A 20,817-nucleotide genomic window follows, 5' to 3' on the forward strand; every position below is an offset into this window, starting at 1 on the left:
AAAATAAATAATAATTGAAATCATATGAGAAATTTTATTATTTATGAAAATAATTGAACTCTTACAACGAATTTTATTACATTTTTTTAAATAATTAAATTTATGGGAAAAATTTTATTACTTGAAAAAAAAAATTGAATTCAATTTACAATAAATATGCGGGCGTGCGTTACAGTGTAAATTTTGCACTTAAAGAAGAATTTCTCGCGCGCTTTCAAGTTATAACGCAAAAAGGCAAAATGTTTGAAAAGTGTCACTAATATACATTTAATGGAAAACCAAAGCAAAGGCGTGGATTATGTAGGCCAGTTTATTAAGCGCGCTCGCGGCTACGCTTTGTGATGCAGATATTTAATACCACATGTGTGCACTATATCTATATGAATACACATTTATGAGTTTAAAATAAGTGCACATGCGCATTTGGCCACGTGCTCGAAAGTCGGCGGCTGCACTCTGGGCAAAATGTAAATGTTCATTCGATTCATATTGGAATGCATATATGTAAACAAAGAAACCGCGACGGGTATACCAATCGCGAATATACAATATACAAAAAAAAAAAAATAAAAATACAATGGAAAATTTACATTTCTTTTCAGGTTGCACAGAGGCCTAATTTTCTTATAGAAAAACAAAAGATTCACGATTTTCATATTCTTTATTTTTTATGATAATTATGGTATTAAATTAACACCCTGTGTATTCATTAAATTCATTAAATTCATTAAATTGCTTTCACATTTTTTGTGTATGACACCTTTCTGTCACCAGGATTATAATTAAAGTTTAATTTAATCCATCTGGCGCCCAATTTGACTGAAACTTAGTATAATTAACATTTTAATTAGAAAATTTAGTTAATATTTGACTGAAAGTAACTTTAATTAAAATTTGACTAAAAATAAATATAATTAAAATTTGACTAAAAAAAATTCAATTAAAATTTGACTAAAAAAATGTAGTTAAAATTTCATTAAAACGGTATTTAATTTAAATTCTAATTTAAAATTAGATAAAATTTGATTAAAGCATAATTTATTTCAAATTTTAACTAACCAAACTAATTAAAGTTCAAATCAATTTAAGTGAACCTAATTTAACTAAACCTTAGTATGAATACAATTCTAAAGAAAAATATGGTTAAAATTTAATTAAAACTTGATTTAATTAAAATTTTTTTTTAATGAAAAAAGTATAGTTAAAATTCTAATGAAACTTATAATTAAGTAATTAAAATTGTAATTGACAAAAAATTTGTTAAAATTCGATTGAATTGAACTTGGAACCTAATTTAACATAATCTTCATCTCGTATATAATTCAAATATGAATTAAAAATTTAGTTAAAATTCCATTAATAGTCAATTTAATCAAAATCAAACTTTTAGTTAAAATTTGATTAAAATCTAATTTAATAAAATTTTTTAAATTACATTAAATTAAAATTAATTAGAAAACAATTGAAAATTTCATTAAAACGAACTTGAAAATATAATTTACAAAAAATATTATAATTTTTTTTCCTGAGAAAAAAAAATGTTTTGATATATATATAATTATCTTGTCATAGTGGCAGATGCCAGGTAATTTAATTAAGCAAGATTTTTATGTTTATTGGCTGATTAGTCACGTGACATTTTTTTGACGCAACGCCAAGTGATTCCTCAAGTTACTTTTGGCACGCGGCCAAAACTCCTGTCAAACAAAAGCGTAATTCTAAAGAAAGGCATATCTTTTTTTGAGTATAGTTTTTACTCTAAATTTCTTTTTATAATATATCCACAAAAAAAACGAGGGAGTAAATTTTTATTTTTGAATCATTCGATCATAAAGTTTAGAGCAAAAGGAATATTTTTTTAGTAATTTTTTATTCAGTCAAATATACTATAAACAAAGAACAAAGTTTTTTCTAAGAATCAAAAAATGGATTAAAAGCAGGAAAATTTATATTAAATAGGTATAGAAAAAATGGATTAAAATTGAAAAAATTAATTAAAAATAGAAAAATAGATTAAAAATAAAAAAATAGATTAAAAATAAAAAGATGGATTAAAAATGAAAACATGTATTAAAAATAGAAAAGTGGATTAAAAATGGAGCAAAGATGCAAATCTTTGCTCCATTTTTAATCCACTTTTCTATTTTTAATCCATGTTTTCTACCAAAGAAATTTTCTACCCAAAAAATATTTCCAGAAAAGTGTGTGAAATTTTATTCATAAAAAAAAAGTTTAGAAAAAGAAGACAATTTATTTAAAAAAAAAGAAAAATTTTCAAAGGACCGGAAGAGAGGTTTTTAATATTCTTCGAGACGAAGATGAAATATAGAGAAATTGAATATAAAAGAAAAAAAAATGCTACTTGATTTTACAATTGAAAAAATTATATAACTGATTTATCAGGCTTTTTCAAATTAAAAAACCCCAAAAAAATAAAAATTACCATAAGAAAATTAGGAACCAGTTTTTTTTTATTTCTTCTTTAAAAGGCGTGAACTCTATATATGTATATGTACATTATATAGATTATAAAGATCCATAATGCATAGAATTCTGTTTGCATTTGCATCCGAATGACATTTTCTTTCCGGACTGACTGACTTTGGTTCGACACGCTTTAATTTGATTATATACAGAAGTGAACAAAAAGGGGACCAAATATTTTCGGCCACAATAAATATTTTGTACGAGAAATAAAAAATTATATTTATTTTTCTACAGCGTTTGCCTCGCTTTTTATTATATTAAATCTTTTTTTTTCTCTCATTTTTTTTCCTCTAGAAAAATTTTACTCATTTTAAAAAAATTTTTTTTTAAGATACGAATTTCTCTGTAGTAGCGAAATTTTCAGTTATTTTAGTTAAAGACTTTTGCAATTCTAAAGAAAAATTTATCGCTATTCCAGGTGAAGATTTTTTCCCGCGGAAAAAATTATTATTAATAAATTAATAAATTATTATTAATATTTAATAATTGTTAAAATATAATAAATACAAATATAATTAATATTTAAACATAATATTTAAATATAAAAAAACAGAAATATAATTAATGTTTAAATATAATAAATAAAAACATAATTATAATATTAATTGTGTTTTTATTTATTATATTTCAATTAATTCTATATTTAATTAATATAAATATGATTAAAATATAAATTTCTAAATGCTAATTAATTAATTTAATTACGCAAATCCTAATTATGTGAATATATTGAAATTTTTTTTTTCAAATTTAATTTCTATTAATTATTATAAATTATAATTATAATTGTTTAGAAATAAGTATCAAGTATCCCGATGAATATAAATTATAATACAAATACCGCTTGTTTCTATCAGCGTAGCGATATATTTTGCATTTCGTAAACATTTAACAATCGCACACACGTTTCTTTTATTGTAAAAAAAATTGCGTTCTAATAAAAAATGTTAAGTCGCACATTATAAACGTTCGTTTTTTTTTCTTTGATTTTCCGCAAAATAAATTTATATCTTTAATGCAATTGATCAAATTTATCGACAGATTTTTTTTTTTATTTTACGAATTCTTATTTTTTCGAGTTTTATTCTAATTTTTGATATTCTATTTTTATTATAGTGAATTATTTGTATAATAAATAAATTAATAATTAAAAATTGATTTAATTATTTAATTTTATTTAGTTAATTTTATTTAATATTATCTATATTTTCTATATTTAAATTAAATATTTATAAAATTACAATTATATATTTCGTACAGTAAATTGTAATTATATTTTAAAGATATTTCATTTTGATTCTATTTTGGGGATATTTAATTATAATTATTTACTGTTTTGTAATTTTTACAACAAATTATAATGAACTTATTTGTAGGATTAGTAGAAAAGCTAATACAATCTCAGATCGAATTAATTTTTTTCATAATAATTTACAGAGATTTACCTTAGCATTGCGCAGATTAGTTTTAAGTTTCGATAATGTTGAGCCAGCCTAGATTTTAGTTATGAATTTTTGTAATTTTATTCTTTTAAGTACTTTTGTACGAAAGGGCATGTCCCGTTTATTATGGTAAATAAATAAATAAATAAATAAATAAATTATTTTTTTTTACTTTATTTAAAACAGACAAAATAAAAAAATTAATTAAAAAAGGGGAAGAATTTTAATTTTTTTTTTATTAGTTAAAATAATTGTTTTAGGAGTTAAGGGGGGTGGGGGTTAAAATAAAAATAAATTAAAAATATATAATATTTTGAAGGAGAAATAATAATTGATTGTAAAATAATTTAAAGGCGCGGCCCTGTTTTCATGGTCGGGAAAGAGTAATATAGAAAACCGTTTTAGGAGACATTTTGCAACCAGCCTCGCCTCTCGACAAAGAAAACCAAAGTTTACTTTAGATAACGTTTGGATTCGTGTTGCACGCCTCCTATATAGCCAAACACAGATTTCGAGCGTATATACACGCGGGCTTTGTTTAAAATCGCTGAGTAAGATCCAGATTACAATGCAAGCGCGCTAGTATACATACAGAAAAAAAGAAAAACGATAACAGAAAATTAGTTATGAAAAAAGAAAGAAATCATAACTAATAAATTCTCTTAGCGAAATGAAAACGAAAACATTGCTTATATTTGAAATAATATATCAGAGCACTGCATTTTTTTTCTTTTTCTCGTTTTCTTTGTCAATTTTTTTTTCTTTTGTTTCCTATTTATTCAAATATGTAAAATATGATATTTTGTTGAAAATAAATATTTACTTAATAGTATACATTTAATTTTGCATGGAATTTTTTTTTTAGAAGAGAACTTGACATTTAAAATGGAGATGCGTTCTCCACCTGCGAACGCCAAGGTCACCGCTAGGTGGCAGTTGTTAAAAAAAGATTCTACGCCACCTGGTGATGACCTTGGCGTTCTCAAGTGGAGAACTTGAACCACCATTTTATAAAATATTTTTTCAAAAAAATTTTTTTTCAGTTTAAAAAAGTTATTGTTAGCAAAAATAAATTTTTCTTTCAATAAAAACTTTAATCAAATGTTTGATTTCACTGGGTTACAAAAAAATGGTCATGTCGTGTTTATTTAAAATTTACTGTGTTTATTGAAAGTTTAGGTGTCACAGAATAAGAATATACCAGAAAAACTTTTTTTCATTCGGTCATTCCCTTAAAAAACGAGTTTAAAGTCTCAAAAAACCGTATTTTTAGCACTTTTTGAGGCAGCGTAACAAGAAAACGCAACATGATAAAAATCTCTACAAAAGCTTAAATAAAAGCTTAAACCTTCAACTTTAAGGCTCAGAACTGAAAAGTACTTAAATAAGCACTGAAAACCTGCAGTCACTATCTGAAATTATCAAAAAAGCTGGGTTAGGTAGCACTTGGTAAAAATCAATTTCCCTAACCGGATTCGGTTGCAAATTGTTATTTTAGGTTTTTGAGGTTTCTAATGACGAATTGGAACTTAGATTTGAAAAATTTCAAAGTGGCGGACTCAATTTTTTAAAATTATTAACGCAAATTTTGAAAAATTGAGTGAATTCATTATTTTCAGTCCGCCATTTTGAAATTTTTAAATCTAAGTTCCAATTCGTCATTAGAAACCTCAAAAAACTTCAAATAACAAGTTGCAACCGAATCCGCTTAAGGAAATCGATTTTTACCAATTGCTTCCTGTTCTAGCTTTTTTTGACAATTTCAGGTAGCGACTGCTTAATTAAGGAGGTTTTCATTGATTATTTAAGTACTTTTCAGTTCTGAGCCTCAAAGTTGAAGGTTTAAGCTTTTATTTAAGCTCTTGTAGAGATTTTTATCATGTTGCGTTTTCTTGTTACGCTGCCTCAATAAGTGCTAAAAATACGGTTTTTGACACTTTAAACTCGTTTTTTTAAGGGAATGACCGAATGAAAAAATGTTTTACTGGTATATTCTTATTCAGTGACACCTAAACTTTCAATAAACACAGGAAACTTTGAATAAACACGATATGACCATTTTTTTGTAACCCAGTGTTTTCTACTAAATTAGAAAGAAACACTATTTTAGTAAAATAAGGTTTAGAATCTAAGAAAAAGTGTCAGGAATGTTTTGATTTGAAGTATTTTGAATTCATAATAGAAAAAAGCTTCTTATAAAAAAAATGGTTCTATTTTTTATTTCCAAATTGAGTCTGAAAGGCCTGAAGTTAGTTTTAATAGTCAAGAGACAAAATTTACATTTTCTAATCTTATTATGTATATACAAATTCAACAGAGTTGTATTGGATCAAACAAAAAAATTTGTAAGAAATAAATCTTCGTCGTGTGAACTCAAAAAAAAAGAATATGCCCTACTTAAATAAAGCAGGCAATCTGCCGAAGTGGAGAATATCCCCCCATGAATTCTAAATTCTATGCCCCTAATATTTCTCTCACATGTCACATTCCAATGATCCGAGGACCCCTGAGTCTGCTGGCTACTCCCACACATTTTTTTATTTTTTTTTTTTTGAACCCTTGCATTACGAATATAAGTTTTCTTTTTCTTAATCCCCCCGTACTGAAAGTTTGTTGGTCCAAGAGAGAAAAAAAAAAGAAAAAACAACTATCGGCATAAAAAAGAAGGCTGCGGTTGGTCGAAAAAGACCATCTTATATTTGACGTGTTAGCTATTTGACCCTGGAGGTTAGACGATGTGGTACATAATATAACGACTCCGAAAGGCAGTAAGAAGCTCATTGTGTGTGCACCATTAATGTGAAATAATAATTTCAGTAAAAATAATTGTCTCGTAAAAATATGACGAAGAAAAATAAGAAGAAAAAGAAGAGTTGGAAAAAGGAGAGCAATTTAAAAAATTAAGAAACAAAGAAGATGAAATGAAAAAAGAAGGAAAAAAATGAAGAGAAAAATAAAAAAAGAAAAAAAGAATACGAATGAAACAAAAGCAACCCGTGTGGAAATCTGCCCAAGTTAGCCCAGTTAAAAACTGGGAGCCAGCTGGGCCCCACCTGGGCTTCCCATTTTCATAAAAATATTAACATTATAATAGAAAAAGTCTGAAAATTAAATATAACTATTCACAATAAATCATTCTACAATTAATTCATAATAATAATAATCATTATTATTTTAAACAATTTATTATTGTCAATAATTATAAACTTTTATTGTACTACACTAACAGACATTTAGTTTTATTGAAATTTTAAAGTTGTTCCAGCTGAATTTATTTATTTAATAATTAACTCATCAAGGTATAACGGTTTTTAATACATTTTAATAATTGTTTAAACAAATAATTGTTGTTATTTAATAACTTTTGATACACATAACTTAGAAACTTGCAATTTTTTTTCCTAATTTTGCAATTAACTAATAGGAACGACATAAAATAAAGAAAATTTATGGTTTTAACAATTCAGAAATTGTTTAAACAAATGATTGTTGTTATTTATTAACTTTTGATACACATAACTTAGAAACTTGCAATTTTTTTCCTAATTTTGCAATTAAGTAATACGAACAACATAAAATAAAGATAATTTATGGTTTTAACAATTAAGAAATTGTTTAAACAAATTATTGTTGTTATTTATTAACTTTTGATACACATAACTTAGAAACTTGCAGTTTTTTCCTAATTTTGCAATTAACTAATGTAAATAGTAAATCATTCGGATGTTTTATGATTTTAATTTTAACAATTTATCAAATGTTTAAACAAATAATTGTTGTTATTTACTAACTCTTGACACATAGCATCTAGAAGAATGAAGTTTTTTCTTATTTTGCAATTAGTTAATCAGAGTAGTAGTAATTGTAAAATTAGAAAGAAACTGCAAGTTTCTGGATTGTTTGTATTAAAAGTTAATAAACAATAACAATTATTTGTTTAAACAATTTCTGAACTGTTTAAATCATAAAATACTGTTATTTCATACTTTTCAGATTAGTTAAATATAAAATTAAAAAGAAACTGCATTTTTTTAGGTGCTTTGTGTCAAAAATTAGTAAATAACAACAATCATTTGTTTAAACAATTTTTGAATTGTTAAAACCTTAAATTATTTTTATTTCATGTGGTTCGAATTAGTTAATTGCAAAATTAGAAAAAAACTGCATCTTTCTGGAAGCTAGTGTCAGGAGTTACTAATTAACAACAATTATTTATTTAAACAATAACGACTGCAATATAACATTAGTAAAATTTATTATATATAATAACAAAAATCGTTTACAGTGAAAATTATTAAATAGTTTAGTTTTTCTTTAACATTTAATAATAAAACTTTGATGTAATTATGGTCATCTTCGTACATGAATTGACAATTGACAAACATGTTAACATTTTACGGAAGCATTTTAGAGTTTGTCTATTGACCCACTCACGGTGGGTTCCGGTCAGGCGAAATAATATTATAAGTGGGCGTGAGCTGGGCCCTACCTGGGCTTCCCAGTTTTTGAGGACCCACATCAATAATTATATAAGTAAAAATTTCTAAGTCCAAACCTAAAAATTTTTTTTTCAACAAAAAATTAATGTTTATAATGACTTAGATTAAGAAAAAACGTGTTTTTAACAAAAATGTATTCACAATATTTTTTTTATGTAATGTCCACATAATTAATTAGTAAAAATTTCTAAGTCCAAACTAAAAAAAATTTTTTTTTTTAGACCAACAAATTAATGTTTATAATGATTGTAAACAATAAAAAACACATTTTTAATAAAAATGTATTGATATATTTTTTTCATAATAATATAAATATTATTTTAAGAATATTTATCGTTCTTATTACATTAATAATATTGTTATAATTATTATTAAATTATTTATTTGTTACGGTGTATTCGTGTCAGTAAGTGCTTTATTGAATCATTACAGCAGATTAACAAGTCACTGACAATAAAACGTCGGTGTTCAGTAGTTAGTCTCCGTAGTATAGTGGTTAGGGCGTTAGTCTAGTAGTCCGTAGGTCGTAGGTTCAATCCCCGCGTGCGTTAAATTTTATTTGTTTCTTAGGTTTGCGTTTATTCCGATTTTTCTGCATTGTATTCGTATAAGTATGCAATTTAGTGATTATATATACCGTTTAATAATTTAATTAACAAATTTCTAATTTTTTTATAAATTTTTAATTTATGAATGAAAGGATATATATTAATTCCCATATATATGCTAACATTATTTATGAATTTGCTTTTGGTCACAATTTCATTAAAAAAAGTAAAAATCGTTAAATAATAACGTTATTTATTTATAATTCGACTTATTTGTTATTAATAAACAATTTATTCATTAATTTGAATGAAAACTAAATCTATGGGCCCCAGCTGGATTTTTCCTAGGTGGGCTGTGGCTGGATTCACCGTTACAAGCCAAGGAATCGCCCACCTGGGCCATCCCTGCTGGGACCCACCTAGAACCTGGGAAGCCCACCTGGGACCCACCGTGGGCCCACCTCACTTTTCCACACGGGAAATTAAAAAGTGAAGAAGAAAAAAAGCCGAATTAAAGGGACAAAAAAAGCAAAAAGAAAAAACAGGGCTCGGATCGTCTTTAAGACTCAAAAAAAGTCGCTTTAGTCGCATAAATTTACAACAAAAGTCACAAAAAGTCGCATAAAATTTCCGAAAAAGTCGGAAAAAAGTCGCATGAAATCTTAGAAAAAAAACACAAAATTGTCAATAAATCACATTTCTCGACAACAGATACATTAACATCAAACAATCCGGAATAAAATTTTAAAAAATTTAATAAAATTCATAGCAAAATTTTAATTATTTTTATAAATAATAAAATTCTTCTCCGAAATTCAATTATTTAAAAAAAATTTTAATAAAATTCTTCTCTGAAATTCAATTATTTTCAAAAGTAATAAAATTCTTCACAGAAATTCAAATATATTCAAAATTTTTTAAAAATCTTTAGTCAAAATTTTATAAATAATAAAATTCATCATAAAAATTTAATTATTTTCAAAAGTTCTGATAAAATTCTTTGTAAAATTCAATTATCTTCAGAAATAAGAAAATTCTTCGCATAAAATAAAATAATTTTCAAAATTTTTTTTTAAATTCTCAAAATTTCAATTATGTTTATAAATATCAAAATTCTTCTGCAAAAATCAATTATTTTTAAACATTTTAAAAAAAATCTGTTCAAAATTTCAATTATCTTTGAGAGAAATAAAATTCTTCTCTAAAAGTCAATTATTTGCAAAGAATTTTAATAAAATTCTTGTCAAAATTTCAATTATCTTTATAAATAAAATTCATTCATAGAAATTCAATTATTTTCAAAAGTAATAAAATTCTTCGCAGAAGAATTCTTGTCAAGATTTCAATTATCTTTATAAAATATAATAAAATTCATTCTAGAAATTCAATTATTTTCAAAAGTAATAAAATTCTTCTCTGAAATTCAATTATTTGCAAAAATTTTAATAAAATTCTTGGCAAGATTTAAATTGTTTTTATAAATAATGAAACTTTTTTTTAAATTTCTCGTCAAAATTTTAATTATCTTCATAAATAATGAAATTCATCCTGGAAATTTAATTATTTTCAAAAGTTCTGATAAAATTCTTTGCAAAATTAAATTATCTTCAGAAGTGAGAAAATTCTTGGCAGAAATTAAATTATTTTCAAAATTCTTTTTTTAATTCTCCTCAAAATTTCAATTGTTTTTGTAAATATCAAAATTCTTCTGCAAAATTCAATTGCCTACTAATGTTTTATAAATTTCTTCCCAATAATTCAATTATTTTCATAAAAAAAAACTAAAAAAAATTTTTTTTTATAAAGTTTTATAATATAAAATAATGATTTTATCACTCGGTCATTTTTAATTATTATAAAACATGAAGACATTTATTGCTCCGAGTCGAAGACTCTGATCAATCGATGTCTTCATGTTTTATAACAATTTTTTATAAGTCACATTTTACTAAAAAAAATCTTGAAAAAGTCGATTCACAAAAAAGTCGAAAAAAGTCACACATTTCCTTAGAAATGTCGAAAAAGTCGCACTATCCGAGCCCTGAAAAAGTGAACAAAGAATCTTTAGATTCTAATTTTCCAAAAGCCCACATATTAGTGTTGTTCGAACACTATATAGTGGATATATTCTTCCTATAAACAGAACCGCTTCTCTCTTAAGGGGCTCGCGATCTAAAAATAACCAATTCGCATCTGCACCTCGTTGACAGTGACAGTTTCAATGCGAACTTTGACCCAACTGGGCACCAAAAAAAAAAAAAAAAACCCCCAACTCTCCACGATTTCATCTCTAATTTTGCAAAAAAAAAAAAAATTAACCCTCTCGCTAAAAAACGAATTTTACTGTTATACCTCATATATAGTGGGCGTGTAAAATTCTCTTGTAAGAAGAAGAAGAAGAAAAAAATATTTCCCTTCGCAGTTGCGGTTTTAAAAGAGTTTTTTGTAAAACTGACCTGTCTTTTCCAATTTTTATTGTAGTCATTTCACGCATTCTTTGGTCCTTCTCCTCCTCCTCCTCATTCTCTTCTTTGGTCCTTGAAATATGTGTTGTCTGTCAGTGTAATACCCATCTCTCTGAAACATATATAGAAAGACATTGGTCACATAAGAGATTGTCTCTCGCATAAATGTGTAAATGTGTAAGGATTACATGCAGAGAGAGAGATAAAGATTGAGCGTTTGAACTGAGAGAGAGGGGGGGGGAAGGAGGAAGAAAAAAAAAGAAGAGCAATATGTAACCAAGTCACGTGCAATGGTCGTACTGCCTGCTAGCCAAGCAGGTTTCATCAAACCGTTTCGCATCGTTTCGTGTACACTGACATATTGTCCCCTAACTCTATAATTCGATTCTCCGAATTTTCATTTATAAAATTTAACACTCATTTCACTTAAATAGTGTGCTGGTTATAAAAAAAAAATGTTTCATTCAAATGTTTTTGTGCAGAAAAAAAAGAAGGAAGAAAAAAATTTATTTGCGAATTAGCCCACGAAAATTAGCCCGTCAAAAAATTCCATCGCAGTATACCCCCTGGAAATTACATGGAATTTCCGTGGAGTTTCCATGGAAATTCTGCAAGTTTTTTATTTTAAAAATATTTTAACATAATTCAAATTCTTCTGAAATCTAGTTCAATTTTAAATATATTATTAAATTAATTATTAAAAATAATTAATAAAAATAATTAATTTACATAAGAATTTTATTTAAAAACACGAATAAAATTGAATTTTGGAAAAATTACAATGAATTCCAGTAATTCAATTATTTTCAAAAGTAATAAAAATTCTTCTCAAGAATTCAATTATTTATGAAAATAATTAAATAAAGTCCTTCGTAAAAATTCAATTATTTTCATAAATTATAAAATTGTTTTTAGGAATGCAATTATTTTCATAATAATAAAACTCATGGCAGAATTTCCATTATTTTCATAAATAATAAAATTCTTTTCATGAATCCAATTATTATTTTCAAATGAAATAAAATTCTTCGCAGAAATTCAATTATTATGTTCAAAAATTTTTAAATATGCCACGTGAAAATTTCCATTATCTTTAAAAATAATAAAATTCTTCTACAAAATTTAATTATTTTCAAAAATTTTAATAACATTCTTTGCAAAATTTCAATTACTTATTCAAAAATTTTCCTCAATTCAATGATTTTCAATATCTACTGTTTTAATAAAATTTTTCAAAAGATTTCAATTATTTAAAAAAAGTGTTGATAAAATTCTAAGCAGACATTAAATTATTTTCATAAATAATAGAAATTTCGCAGGAATTCAACTATTTACAAATGTTTTTACTTTTTATAAATTTCTTGTCAATAATTCAATTATTTGCATAAATAATAAAAATTTTTATCGAGATTTAATTATTTTCATAAATAATAAAACTCATAATAGAATTTCAATTATTTTTAAAATAATTTTAATCGAATTCATAGAAAAATGTAATTAAAATTTTTATTAATATTCGTCGAAAGAATTCAATTATTTTAAAATTTGTTGATAAAATTCTTTATGAGGATTCAATTTTAATAAACATTCATTCATCCAATAAATTATTATATTTTTTTAAAAATAATTGAATTCATTTAAAAAATTTGATTAAAATTGAATTCTTAAAACGAATTATATTACATTTTTTAAATAATTGAATTCATATGAAAAATTTTATTGCTTGTAAAAATAATTGAATTCATGTGAAAAATTTTATTGCTTGTAAAAATAATTGAATTCTTGCGAAGGATTTTATTAAAATTTTTGTAAATAATTTAATTTTTGTTTTGGAAAATTTTATGAAAATTTAAATTATTATAAAACATGAAGATATCAATCATTCCGAGTCGAAGACTCGGAGTGATCGATATCTTCATGTTTTATAATATAATAATAATATTTTTATAAGTTTTGTTGAATTTCGCATAAAGATTTGAATTTGAAATTTTTTGAAAATCTTAATTTCTATGAAATAATAATAGCACTTGATTAAATATTTATTTAAAAAAAAATTTATCAAATGAACAAAATTTTTTTCTATTTGAATATTTGCTTAACAATTACTATAAAAAAGGAAAATAGCTCAAATTAAATATTTAGAGTTAAGAGTTAATTTCCTAATTATACAGAATAATTGTTTTTTTATACAAAAGAAGAATTTAAAATAAGTAAAAAAAATATTGTTTCTTTGAACGTACAAAGCTTTAGGAACATAATATTACTATTAGCAAAAAAATTCGTTAATTTAAAAGTTTAAAAATGACAATTTTTGAAAAAAAATTGTAATTTAAAAAACAGTATGGTAATTTTTGAAAATAGTTAAATGGGCAAAAAAATTCGTTCATTTAAAAGTTAAAAAATTGTAAGTTTTGAACTTTGAAATGAACGAATTCCAAAAATTTGGTTAAAGATAGAAAAAGTTAATTTATTAACAATTTGAAGTTTTAGATTCTTGTTTAATTATATATTTATTAAAGTAATTGTTCATTTATTAATTATTAAATTTTATTAAGTAAATAAATAATAAAGTTAAATTATAATATTGAAATATTATATTTGCAATATTTATTGGAAAAATAAACAGATGCAAACATATCAATTTGGCATTTATACCAAAACGGATGTAAGATTTAATATACCGCACTTCGAGGGAAATTCCCGAATCGAAGAAAAGGAAAAAGATGGTGAAATTAGAATAATTTATTGCGTGGAATAATGGTCAAAAATAATCGTCAGTATTTATGTACGTACAGTGAAAGTTGTTCCTGGAAATTTGAAAGGGGAAACTCCAGATTAAATAATAATTATTAAACAGGTGTATGACGCAAAAGAAATTTTTTTTCCTCCGTTTATGAAGTACCTATGGAAAATCACATTTCCCCCGGATCTTTATTTATTATAATCACCGTCGAAGGAAAAAAAAACAAAAAAGATTGGATCCTGATGAAGAATTCTTCGTTTTTACATTAAAAAGATAAAGGAAATGAAGAAGAAATGGGAAAAGAAAAATAAAATTAAAATTAATAGAAAACTGAAAAGAAAAGAGGGCTAAAAAAATAAACAGAAAAGAGAAAAGAAAAGTAAAAAGAAGAAGAAGAAAATTGAAAAGAAAAGTAAAAAAATTAATAGAAATAACTGAAAAGAAAAGTAAAAAGAAAGGGGAAAAGAAAATTAAAAATAAAAATAAGAGAAAACTGTAAAGAAAAGTAAAAAATCATATTCATAAAAATAATAAAACAAACATCAGCGCGCATCTGTAGACACAAAAAAAAATTAAATGTGCCAAGGCCGCATCGAAAGATTTATCCATTTGTAAGGGATTTCCTACAAATATATTTTATATTCAAAACTAAAAAAACCAGATAAATGTTTTTTTTAAAGAAAAATGTAGACACAACACTTGGGATAATACCACCGACAAATTTTTATTGTTAATTTGACAATTCCTTTTTTTAATTAAAACCCTATTGATAAAAATAAAATAGAAAAAAGAACATGAAATTTTTTTTTTTCTTCATCATTAGGAAGGAGAAAAGACTTGAAACGCCTTTTGCCTACTGATGAAGACAAAAATCTTGGAAAATTTGCATAATATTTCGTCGTGTAGTTCTTTGTTCTTTGAAGAAGCGTGGACGAGCGTTATATATATACATACAAGAGCAAGTAATTTCCATATGCGAACGTACTTAAGAAAGAGAAAACGACGTGCAAACTACGCAGTGAACTAATCTCAAAAAAAGGGGGGAAAAAGATAAGAGAAGTCTTGAAAAAGAGAGTAGGGAAAGTGACAAGTTGTGGATCGTTTACTTTAACGAAAAAGGAGAGAGAAATTTACGTGAAAGAAAAGCTGGAGAGAGAAAAAAAAAGGAGAAAGAGGGTAGAGGAAACAAAAGTGAATAAAAAAAGAGGAACTTGGAGAAAAAAACGAAAAGTAGAAGTGAAGAAAGGGGACTAAATGTAAAAAAAAGAATAAATGTAAACAAACGAGAATTAGAAGTAAACGAACGAAAATTGGAAGTAAACAAAGAAAACTAAAAGTAAACAAATAAAAACTAAAAGTAAACAAATGAAAATTAGAAGTAAATGAACGAAAATTGGAAGTAAACAAAGAAAATTAAAAGTAAACAAATGAAAATTAGAAGTAAACGAACGACAATTGAAAGTAAACAAAGAAAACTAAAAGTAAACGAAGGAAAACTAAAAGTAAGCAAATGAAAATTAGAAGTAAACGAACGAAAATGGAAAGTAAACAATGAAAAGTAAATGTAAACGAAGGAAAATTAAAAGTAAACGAACAAAAATTCAAAGTAAACAAACTAGAATTATAATTTTTCTTTTCAAATATTTTTAATTTTAAAATTAATGTATTGAAAATTATCGAATTGTTGCAAAGAATTTTATCAAAAAATTTGATAATAATAGAATTTCTTCAAAGAACTTTATTATTTAGGAAAATAACTAAATTCTCTCAAAGAATTTTATTAAAATTTTTAAAAATCAGAATTAAATTCATTTAAAGAATTTCTTTGAATTTTCTTTTAAACTAATGGAGTTTCTTTAATAATTTTAATTAAAAATTTTGAAAGTAATTGAATTTTATTAAAATTGTATTGAAAATAATTGAATTCTTGCAAAGAATTTTACTATTTATAAAAATAATTGAATTTTTCTGAAGAATTTATTAAAATTTTAGAAAATAAATTAATTTTATGTTAATATTTGAAAATTAAAGTTCTTTCGAGGGAATTCTATTAAAATTTTGTTGAAAAGAATTGAATTTCTGGAAAGGATTTAAAAAAATAATTAAACTATTGCAAAGAATTTATTAAGATTTTAGAAAATAAATGAATTTTATGTTAATATTTAAAAATTTAAGTTCTTTCGAACACGGAGAAAAAGGAATTGTTAAATCCACTAATTAATTGTTAATATAGAACTAGCAAATCTGATTTGTTGTTGAAACAGTTTTTTTGTTCTCCTAACAAATCAAAATTGTTGTGATAACAATTAATTTGTTTGTAGAACAAAAAAAATTGTTGCAACAACAAATCAGATTTGCTAGTTCTATATTAACAATTAATTAGTAGATTTAACAATTCCTTTTTCTCCGTGAAGAATTCTATTAAAATTGTTTTGAAAAGAATTGAATTTCTGTAAAGGATTTAAAAAAATAATTGCATTATTGCGAAGAATTTTACGATTTATAAAAATAATTGAAATATTTCGAAGAATTTATTAAAATTTAAAGAAATAATTAAATTGTAATAAAGAATTTTATATAAATATTTAAAAATAATGAAATTTTTTCGAAAAATTCAATTAAAGTTTTTTCAAAAAGTAATTGAATTTCTTTAAAGAATTTTTTTAAAATTAAGTATATTCAAAATAATTGAATTCCTCACATGAATTTGATTATTTTTTGAAAATAATTGAATTCTTTCAATTATTTTGACAAATATATTTAAAGATTGCATTGAAAGTAATTTAATTTGTATATAGAATTTTTTAAAATAATATTTTGAGATTAATTGAATTATTTTTAGAGAATTTTAAATTCTTGTTGAAATTGAATTTTATTGGGATTTTTGAAAATAATTAAATTCTTTCGTGTAATTTTATCTAAATTCGATTAAAAATTATTTAATTTCTTCAAGGAATTTTAGTATTTATAAAAATAGTTAAAATTGTTTCGAAGAATTTATTAAAATTTTAGGAAATATTTGAAAATATTTGAATTCATTCGAGGCATTCAATAAATATTGTTCTGAAAATATAATTGAATTCCTGCAAAGAATTTTGACTATTTATAAAATTAATTGAATTCTTGCGAAGAATTTTACTATTTATAAAAATAATTGAATTTTTTCGAAGGACTTATTAAAATTTTAGAAAAAATTGAATTCTTTCGAAATGTGTTAAAATTTTAAAAAATAATGGAACTATTTCGTGAAATTTTATTAAAATTTTTGAAAATATGAACATTAATAATTAATTTTGTATACTTAATAAGTGAATTTTTTAAATTTTGATTATGAAATTAATTAAAAAATTTATATTTAAAAATAAAAAATTTTGTAATTTGCATAACAAGGAAAATTAAATTTACACAGCATAAAAACTAAAATAAGTGAGAAAGACAACAAAGAAGAAAAAATAAAGAATGAAGAAAAATAAAGAAACTAGAAATAAACAGCGAACTAAAAATTAAAGCATTAACACCTACAACAAAAACAAAATAACAAGAAAATGTGAATAATTACCGGAAAAATAGGCACAGCAAGAAAGAAATTCCACTATATAGTACACAAGAACAAAAGATACACCAGGTTAACCACACGACATTCAAAAATGCAGAGTCAAATCTCCAACCAAAAAAAAAAAGAAAAGAAAAAAGAAAAAAGAGAGAGAGAAAACGAAAACAAAAACCACCAAGTTCAATAAAATATATGCGTTGGGCAATTCCAAGCTCAACAAAGTACTCACATAGCGAAACATCTGAGAATTTCGCATCTTAAAATCGGATCGAAATACGACGCAATAAAATATATGTTACAAGACTTTTTGGAATTTTGCGGTTCTTCTGCGAATAAATATGTATGTATGTATACGTATGTTTTGTATCCTGATGGTTAATTACAAGTGCATGTTGTTCGTTTATATATTCAGGAAAAATTTCTCGAGAATATTTTCTTCTTTTCTTCCCTAGTATATATAAATATACTTATACAGTATATACGATATAGTATAATAAGAAGGTATGCAAGATTAAATGATAACACTAAAAGCATTGGCTACCGGTTTTCTTACCTGCAGCACATATACATATAAATACACAAAAGGTGAAAGCCCGTCCCCTTTTGTGTCCACTTTGGAAATTATATATTATAGTCAATTTTATTTCCATTTTCACACCAAAGGAAAATCTCTTAAGAATTTGAAAGAAGATCCTTTAAAAGACTTGTCTCAATTTTAGCCGTAGTTTGAGCTTAAAATTGTGTTTTATTCATAGTTTATCAATTTCAAACTATTTTGATCTTATTTTTGGTGAATTTTACAATTTGATTATTTACAAACCAATTTGATTATTTTGGACTAAAACTGTTGATATTAGAAATATTTAGTCATTTTTAACTGAATTTTAGCCTTGAGAGTGGAATATTAAGTCCTAATAATGATTTAATATTGTTTTAAGCTTCAAATTTAAAACTTATCAAGAAAATTTAAATCTATAAATCCTTAAATCCTCAATTACTCAAATCTTTAAGTCCTTAATTCAGGTTTTAAATCTAAAATTAAGTAAATATTTTAACTAATTTAAGTTGTTATATAAGAAATCAAACTTGAAACAAAACATTAGTTTAAGCTTGACTTTTGGTACAACTTTCATTAATCGGCAAATATTGACTGAATTTTAGAGTACAAAACTGATTCTAAGACATAAAATTGCTGTTGATTTTAAGCTCAAAAATCTAGATTAAAAATAAAAATACTTTTTAGTACCGAATACTTCTAGATGATTTTAAATGATTTTAGTTTTAAGAAGTAACTCCTAATACAGATTACTTTAAATAAAAATCAGTTGAAAATACAAAAGATATAATAAAGTTACTTTTTTTTTTACTGATTTCATATAAATGTTACACGAGCAATTAAAAACAAACAATTGCAAGTTCAGTTGTAAAACAAATTTGCTTTCTAACAATTTTCACTTAAGTTGTTCACAAGTCAGAATCCGAGAACTAAACAACAACAATAATCCAGCAGCCCTCACATTGTAATTTGAGATATATATGTAAGGCAGTAAATTTGCATCACAGTATTTACGGTATAAATTTACCAAGGGGAGTGGTTCTTGTCATAAACGAATTATATTAATGATATTTTTGCAAGTGTGTGATGCGCAAGTGTATATTGACATTTACATATGTGCGCATTGCGAATCTGTGATGCAGAACGTAACCCAGAATCTCAATATGTATATCTATATAAGTCGCACATAAATATATGTAGATATATTTTCGTTGGTACAAGTTCGTTGTCCCCTTTCCCTTATTGTGCTGCGGCATCAGCGCTTTTTTATTATTTTTTTTATTTGTATTATTATTATTTTTATTTTTTCTACTACAATTACTACTATTACTATAATTATTATTGTCACTATTATTAGTACTACTATTTTTATTACTATACTATTATTAGTATTATTGCCCTAGGGCAATAATCGGTACTTTATTGACCTGTGAGCGGTTAATAAAGTGACCATTATTGCCCTAGGGCAATAATAGGTACTTTATTGATCTAGGGCAATAATAGGCACTTTATTAATAGTTGTCTTTAAGGGGGAACTTTGTATGAGCTATTCAGTCAGATTAAGTGACCAAAATGGGTCTGACTTGCATAAAATAAATAAAAATACATAGAGTGAATAATAAAATAAATAGAGTAAATAAAAAAATAAAATGAATAGAGTAAATAAAAAATAAAATGAATAGGAAAAGTAAAATAAATAAATAAATAAATCCAGTACATTAAATAAAAAAAATTATTTATTATTACTCTTGTTTTTAATATAATTATTACTGTTGTTATTTAATTAACGAGAGTGCGACCAAGTTTGTCCGCTTTGTTTTGAGTTTATCTTCGTCAAGAAACAACCACCTTGTGCCCACTTTTAGAATTCATTGGTGGGGTTGGTCGTTTTGCCCTACTTGCGTTTAGTGAGCGCAATTCTTGCACTTCTTATTTTCACTATATATATATGTTTATCTCCCCATTCGCGCGATTCTCTCCCTCTTTTCTCCCTCCATTTTCTTTCCTTCTTTATTATTCTTTTTTTCTCTCTCCTTTTTTTGTCTTTCTTTCCTTTAATTTTCCCTCTTCGTTTTTCCTTTATTTTTCCCCTTCTCTTTCTCTCCTTTCTTCTCTATTTCTTTCTTTCTCTTCCTTTTTTCTCCATTTTTTTCTTTCTCTTCTTTTTCTGCCCCCCGTTTTTTTGTCCTTCTTCTTCTTTCCCTTTTTTTCTTTTTCTCCCTATTTTCTCCAATTCTTTCTTTTCCTTCTTTTCTTTGTCTCCTTCTTTTCTCCATTTTTTCCTTTCTCTTCTTTTTCTGCCCCCCCCCCCTTCTTTTTCTCTTTCTCCCTTTTTTCTCCATTTCTTTCCTTCTCTTTTTTCCTCCTTTTTTCTTTTCCTTCATTATTTCTTTGTCTCCTTTTTTTCCCTTCTTTTATCTCTCTCCCTTTTTTCTCTATTTTTTCTTTTCCCTTCTTTTTCTGCCCCTTCCCTTTTTTGTCTTTTTTCTCTCTCCCTTTTTCTCCATTTCTTTATTTCCCTTTT

At 24.7% G+C, this 20,817-nt stretch overlaps 1 long non-coding RNA gene across 1 annotated transcript in view; it reads right to left on the reverse strand.

The window, feature by feature from the left end:
- Positions 1-11,392: 11,392 nt before the first annotated feature.
- The window catches only part of LOC122499926, a 106,321-nt gene continuing 96,896 nt past the window's right edge, over positions 11,393-20,817 (reverse strand). The window contains exon 3 of the long non-coding RNA XR_006301405.1: positions 11,393-11,553. This is a non-coding gene — a long non-coding RNA (uncharacterized LOC122499926). The remainder of the gene's footprint in view (positions 11,554-20,817) is intronic.

The sequence above is a fragment of the Leptopilina heterotoma genome, unplaced genomic scaffold (assembly GCF_015476425.1).
Source record: "Leptopilina heterotoma isolate Lh14 unplaced genomic scaffold, ASM1547642v1 Lhet_18, whole genome shotgun sequence".
NCBI lineage: Eukaryota > Metazoa > Arthropoda > Insecta > Hymenoptera > Figitidae > Leptopilina > Leptopilina heterotoma.